The following is a 7,663-nucleotide window of genomic DNA, read 5'->3' on the forward strand; positions in this document are numbered from 1 at the left end:
TCTTTCCGTTTTGCCCGTCGACATTTTAAACGTTGACAAGTCGGTCGCGCACGATATAATAAAAACGAATAAAAAATATATTCGCTTATTGTTGATTTATTTTTTTCGAATTTTCTCTTTCGAAACTATTTGTCCGGTTCGCCGGTCGGCCGTTTTTTTGTACGTTGATTTTCGATAACGTCTTATCACCCGTGTCCATCGGCCAGCCAGCACCACACGTGCACCAGTCTCTGCGTTAATAATAATAATAACAACAACAACGACATTCGCGCTGGACGTGAAGCCGTTGGCCCAGTGAACGATATTCATTTATAATGATTATTGATCGATCGTGCACGACATAAATACGGTACGCTCGTTGATTTGCATAACATCACCGGCGCGTGGGCGTGCGTGTTATTTAATTTACGTGTGCTCCAAGACTACCGCCGTCCCGACCTTGCCCTAGCAGCCGCGCCAGACACGTGATCCCGTCTACGGGGCCACCGTTTAGCGATCTCGACAACTCGTACACCCTCGGGGGATCGTCGGAGACCGGATTTTCGAGACGACGGCCGGGTTCCGCGGTGCAACCGTGTTGTCATCGTTAACGAGACGTTTTCTCGCTGTACGTTATTACGGGTTGATCATTAATATCCATTGTGTTGCGCGTTTTCGGCGAATGTCCGTCGTCGCGATTTCGTCCGGACGTAACAGTGTCCACCGTCCGGCCCGACCCGCGTTTCCGGCCAACCGTCTGTTATATTACAGGTGTTGTTGTTCGGGCTACTACTACAGTATTACGCGCCGCCGCTGCAACGAGCGGGGTCGCTGTACGTCGTCGTTATTACTGTTATTATTATTATTATCATCATCATCATCATCATCATCATCATCGTCATCATCGCTGTTGTTATTCCCGAACAGAAATCCGTGTCCGTACGTGAAAAATAATAATAATTGACGGGCCGCAGCGCACGCTTGTACGTACCCGAAGTGCGTGATGTGTCTCGTGTGTACCACACACTGTCGTATAAAATACCGTGCACGGTAGTGCGATCGCGTGCAATCAGTGTTTCCCAATCTGTACGTAACCACGGACCTCGCTTGGACTTGAATTGGACCGAGACCGTGGCTTTTTACGCTCATGAAGAATAAAACCATTCTTTTTTTTTTTTTTTTTTTTTAATTTTAATTTTCACACCCGTTGTTAATATAGTATGAAAACAATTCTTGAAAACAAAAAAAAAAAATACAATCTAAACAGACCCACTTCAAATTTCTCATTGTTACGTTTAAAACTACTCCAACTTCTTGTAACAAGATACTAAGAATTAATTATCGCGCTGATTTTTCGAACTTAATGAAACGATTGGAAACGATTTGTTTTGTTCGTTTATTTATTTATTCGTGGTTTTTATCGCGGACTCCGTAGAATTGACCCGTGGGTCGTTATTGGGAACCACTGGTGTACAGAAACTCGCCGGTCACTCTCTGCGTGCGTACCAGTCGATGCGAATATAACGGCCGTTTTTTCAGTATTTTTCTTTCTTCTTCCGCTGTTATTATTATTATTATTATTATTATTATTTCCCTCGAACGTTTACGTACAGCAACAGCGAGAACATGTTCTCTCGTGATGTGTTTTTGATGAACCGCGATCGCGCTAAGATATTTCTCCGTGCACCTAGGTAACGAAACGGGCAAAACGTGCCGTACATCGGTACTGTTTTTATACGCGTTGTGATGTTGCGCCATGGACAACGTGTTTGGTCTGCAATCCGTCTCGTCGCCGCGTTTCATAAAACCGTTTGATTTCGATTCATTTTTAAAAACTCGTTAAACGCAAATCCCACGGAAACCGCAAGCCGGCCGCGCGCGGTGCACATTTTATTCTCCGGGTGCGTCGGCGACGGCGGCGTAGTCATTAAATTAACACCTTGTAATAAAATACGTCATCGTGCGATGTATTCCGTCTGACTTGTAACCAACGTCTAATATTTTACTACTATGTTTACGTTTATCGTTTTAGTCAAGCCTTCGCCTCGATACACCGGCGATAATTTCCGAACTAACGAACGGTGTGCTTCCTGACAAACTTTACTGTCCGCGAGCTCTCATATATTGCAGTTGGTTCATTAACGTACAACAAAATTCTTACGCTCGTTAATCGATTCCTAGACAAGGCGTATGTGAATACGTACGCGGAGAGTACGGGTATGGCTTTCGGTTTAACGAAAAACGTACCGTCGCTTATACATAATCGTAATTGCATTAAATAATGCCATGATTGTTTATCTTTTTCAACCGATTTCACTATAACAATAGGTACAAAAGAACTGATATAGTAATGGTTATTAATTGATTTTGGATGACGTATACTGTTGTTATTATTATTACGTAATTATTCAAACTAGAATCGTAACGCTGTGTGTTAAGAAAATCGTGATCGTCAAAGTTAAAACCCTATAAAGCATATCGAATATAGGAGATTTTTTGTTGGGCTGCAGCCAGCGTTGGTCGCAGGTACGCTGCATCGTGTCAGCTTCCCGAACGGCTTGACATTAACCGTTCAGTGTGAGATATACATCTATTTTCGTCACGAGTTCATGAATTGGCCAACACCTCTCCGTACACTCGTAACGTATCATTAATACTTTAACACTTCTTATTGTCTTATTATTTTTTGATGAATAACCGATGGTATATGAACGGTCATTAATTTTAAGATGAAGGGTTCGATAAAACTGTTATATTTTTGGTATACAGCAACCATTCATTTTATGGCTGTTTTCAATTTTTTAATTTAAAAAAAAAAATAACAATACTACGAAAAAGTGAATAAAAATAAGAATAAAACTCCTTTTGAAATTTGCATTAGGAACTCGCTTGAAGTCAGTAGTCCTTCTTTATAGGAAATTAAAATATTAATATTATTTGATTTTCAAAAAAACTGTATTAGTCTTAAGATGTACGGTACCAAAATAACTCGTTGATAAATAAGTACTACTACTATAATTAGTGGGTACTTATACATATCAATTCAAAACTCTGTAACGCTTTGTTATACATAACATTTTTACGAACGAATTTAAAAAATATTTTTCAAAAATAATTTAAAATTGAAAATGTGTTTTATACCGTTATAAGTTAAAGCGAAAAAAAACTATAATGAAGGATGCGGTTTTATATTTATTTTTCGTTAGATAGGTTAGACAGTCACTGGTATATACATTTATTTATAACTTAAAGTAATTATAATATTTTAGTATTGTATTTTTTACGAGTTTATCTATTATACAAAGTTATATACCTATTCATATGTTCAACAAGTTTTATATAAATTTATTTATTTCTTAATCTGTTTCTCAATTATAAGTGTTTTTATTCAATAAAATAACAAAATTATATAAATATTTATCAAGGTATCTATATCTTATGGTAAAAGAAAATTTTATATTATTTCTATTCCAAGTTAATCTCAAAATATTTTTTTTTTTTTACTATTGCGTATAGAAAATCAGAAATAAATATTAAATGTATTCATGGTTTTTGATAACTTAATTAACAATTTAAATTCTGTAATATTTTTTAACTATCATTTTTAAAATCTGTAATTAATATTAATAAGTATTAATAGTAATTTACCTATAGTACTGAATGACTTAATAATAGTGTATTTCAACCCGTATAGTAACTAAACTTGTCTAATTTATATCCATTTACTACATAATACACATATTTCTATTAATAAGACACAATATTATTATTATACAATTTGTTTTATCAGTGGGTATTAATTTAAAACAATATATTTATATTCAATGCAGTGGCGCATACAGGGATGGGCAGGGGTGTCGACTGACACCCCTCAGAGAATTGGTGGATAGCTAGTTCTGTGTGAACTTGTATGAATATTTGTTTAGTTTAACATTAACCAATTTTTCAGCTATCCAAATCAACATACTAATTATGTTTACCCTAGAACTAAAGCGTCACATGAGAATAAGTAGTAGGGCTTAATCACATAAATTATGCTATACAAAATTCTAAATTAATACCCTTTTTTTCTTTTTTTCTTTTGAATCATGACCTGGGTGGGAACCGCTTTTGCATTACTTCCATTAAATTAATATCCAGAAAATTGAAAAATAATTAATATTAGATTTATTTTTAGTATCTTTGTTAGTAAGAAAAAAGAAAAAAGACTTAAAAATAAGAGTTATACTATGCCGAAACTCAGATTTTACTGGTGGGGTGGGTGGGTACCTCGAAATATATATTTTCGACACCCTTGTCAAAAGTCTTCTGTGCGCCACTGGTTCAATGCTAAATTTATATGTGTAAATCATTAGAAATTGTTTATAGATAAGTTAGTTTATATGTTAGTTATTGTGTATTTTCACCACAGATTGTAATTTTTTTTTAATCAATAACAAAAAGGTGAGTTTTTAAACATTTTTATAAATATAGTAATAATATCATATATATATATATATATATATATATATATATATATATATATATCATATTATAGTGGTTATATAATTTATTTCAAGTAATTTTTCTTTTTTTCTTTTACTAACTTTTAATCAATTACCTTATTTTTATATTAGTCGTATAGTTAGGACTCTTAAAAAATATTAGCGGTGTTTTAAGAATTTCTTATTGAAGTTATGATAATGAAATTATATAGGTTACCTATAGGTTATAGGTACCTATTGATTAGTTTATGAGAGCTCTTTAGCTTTTGATATTAAGTTCGTAAACACTGATGGTAAGATTACATTATTATATTAATACCTCTGAGTGTTCCGCTGATAGCCTATAATTCGTAATTGAGAGCCACATACCTAATCAATGATTTTTTTTATCTTTATTTCTTTAAAAAAAAAAAACTATATAATTAAATTGAATAATTTATGTAATTAAATATTTATAATTTATATAATTAAATTTATATTTTGAGTATACGAACCGAGTTTCTTTTTTATAAACGTTTAGACTTCTAATGTTTATTTTATATATTTATAAATACCTTATGAAATACCTATTACCCAAGTATATTTTATTTATTAATGATCAATATTTGTATTGAATATAAAAATCAAATCTTAATTTAAGTTATTAAAAATTTAGATTTTTTATTCTAGATTTGAAATTCTCATATTTTTTTAAAATTTACTTATCTATTAGAAATCATTATTGTTGATAGTGGGGGGATTTTAGTTATTAATAATTTCCAAACTTGCAATGTATTCATTCCATTGTTGTATCATAAAAATGGTTTGTTTTTATTTATTATATTGTATGGATTTAATATAAATTCTACTTCAATATTAGTTTTCCTTTGTATGTTTTTTATTAAAAATTTTGTAATTAGATATTTAACCTTTACTACATCTATTCTAAATTACTGAAATTTGTATTAAAAAGAATTTTAAAAAGTAATTAAATAGAGGTATTATTTTATGATATTAAGTCAAGTATAAGTGACGTACAGTTGAAGTTGAAAATAATTTCGTAAGCTAAATATAATTAGAATTGATCATTTTTTTATTCATTTTTTTATTTAAATGTTTTTATTATAGCTGGTATGTATATTATATATAAAATAAAATCTTTCAGTCTATTTTAAAATTAAAGCAAGAATAAAAATATGTATTTAACAATAAAATATGTTTAGTTTTTAGATTTCATGCGTTTATTTAATTATTATTCTAACATTTTTTTTATTAACATCACTGAATATTATATGTCAAATAAGGTATGTGTATTAAACGTTTAGTTTGCATAAAATTACAATATATATACAATATGCATTTTAATGAACCATTTTTATCGAATCTACCTACATTATTTAATTTAAAAAATAAATGCTAAAAAATTTAATGAGTATTCTCATATATTTAAGGTACTATAAAATGCCTTAACCTGAATTATTTGATGTCTATCTTATGTAAAAATTCGTAGTTTTAAGACGTGGTTATGTCATATTTAATTTTTTTATTTTTAATATATATTAAATGAGTTTAGTGGTTTTGGTAAAAAAAAAATTTTTAATTTTTTATATCAAATGTAAATCTTTATAAACTGGAGTATTCACCTTAGTAAATGTTTTATTTACTCGAAAATTTAATATTCAATAAAATTATTTTTTTAGAAATTACTCATAAATAGCAATTTCCAAATAAATATACATATATGTTAAATTTATCCAAGTGACCCTTACTAGGCCAAAAAACTGTATTTGTGATATATTTTGGTAAATTTTGTAGGTAGTAGTTTTAAGTAGTGAAGTCGATATAAGTAGTTATTGGTAAATGTTTATCAATATTATGAATGTAAATTAAAAAGTTAAAAAATGACCTTTCTTAGTTCTAAAATTATTTACCGTAAATACTAACTGTTCGATGTATATTATAAAATCATTAAACCGTTTTTTTTTCTCAATTACGTTGCAATTAAAATTATATTTTCATTATGTTTTTTACTAGCGTAACCAACTAAGCTTTAGGCACTGCTCATTTCCGATTTTTTGCCTTGTCTTACCCATTATAGACTTTGGACCAGAGAGTTTTAAATTTAGATTTTATAGTTATCATATGTAATTATAAAAGTCGAAAGAAAAAATTAGTTACCTAGTCATTATATAAGATATATTTTCGGCACATTATTTATATTTTAAATCAATTAACAACATTTTAATAATTAATACAGCATAATAAGTACTAACCAAATGTGTAAATTAGTTTAGTATATTATAAATATTATTGAATAATTTTGGTAACATTTTGAAATTTAAGTTTAGTTGACAGTAACAGATTTTTATTAATTTGAATATATATCAAAATTGCCTAATGTGATTTTCTATCACAATTTTTTTTTTAGGGAATTATATTGAATATTCAATTAGAAGAATATAAGAACTTATTACAAGCGTAAATAAGCTATTGTTTTGATTTTTGTTAATGTTGTCTATTGTTCGTATAATTATGGTATGACGTTACAAACAGTAATTTTGTCATGATCTTTTTTCAAATCTAATATTTGTATGGTATACGATAGATAACCTACATGTAAGTGCTTATGATGGATTATGATTTCGTTATCAGAAACATTTCAATTGTATTTCAATTTAAACTTATATTAATCTTGATAGTTTAATTCTAAACTTATATGGATTATTTTCTATCTCAAATTATAATATTATAATCATATGATTAATGAATGTTTAAATCTTTATTAGTAAAAAAAAAAAAAAATAATGAAAACTTCACTTTTTTATAATTTTATAGATTATTACAATGTAACTACTTATGTTTTGTAATAATACTAACATACTCGTATTTAAATTGAAAAATGTTTGTCAGTTACAAAATAATTTGTTATGTAATGTAGCTACATTACTTAATGAATATATTTAATAATTTTGATAAAGACCTAGATAGGTATTTATTATTTTATTGTTAAGTACGAATGAAGTGTTGTATAATCTCTTATAAATGAATGTGAATATTTAAATTGTTATTATTTTCACCGTTTTGAATTTAATATCTAGGTACGAATAATTGCATTTAGTTGACTTATTTTTTTAAATGGGATATTTTCTATAAAATAATTACCTAATTCTATTCCTTTGTCACAATTTGAAAATATAAAATCGATTTTTAAGTGTACATTA

The sequence above is a fragment of the Sipha flava genome, unplaced genomic scaffold (assembly GCF_003268045.1).
Source record: "Sipha flava isolate LNK unplaced genomic scaffold, YSA_version1 195_pilon_pilon, whole genome shotgun sequence".
Classification (NCBI taxonomy): domain Eukaryota; kingdom Metazoa; phylum Arthropoda; class Insecta; order Hemiptera; family Aphididae; genus Sipha; species Sipha flava.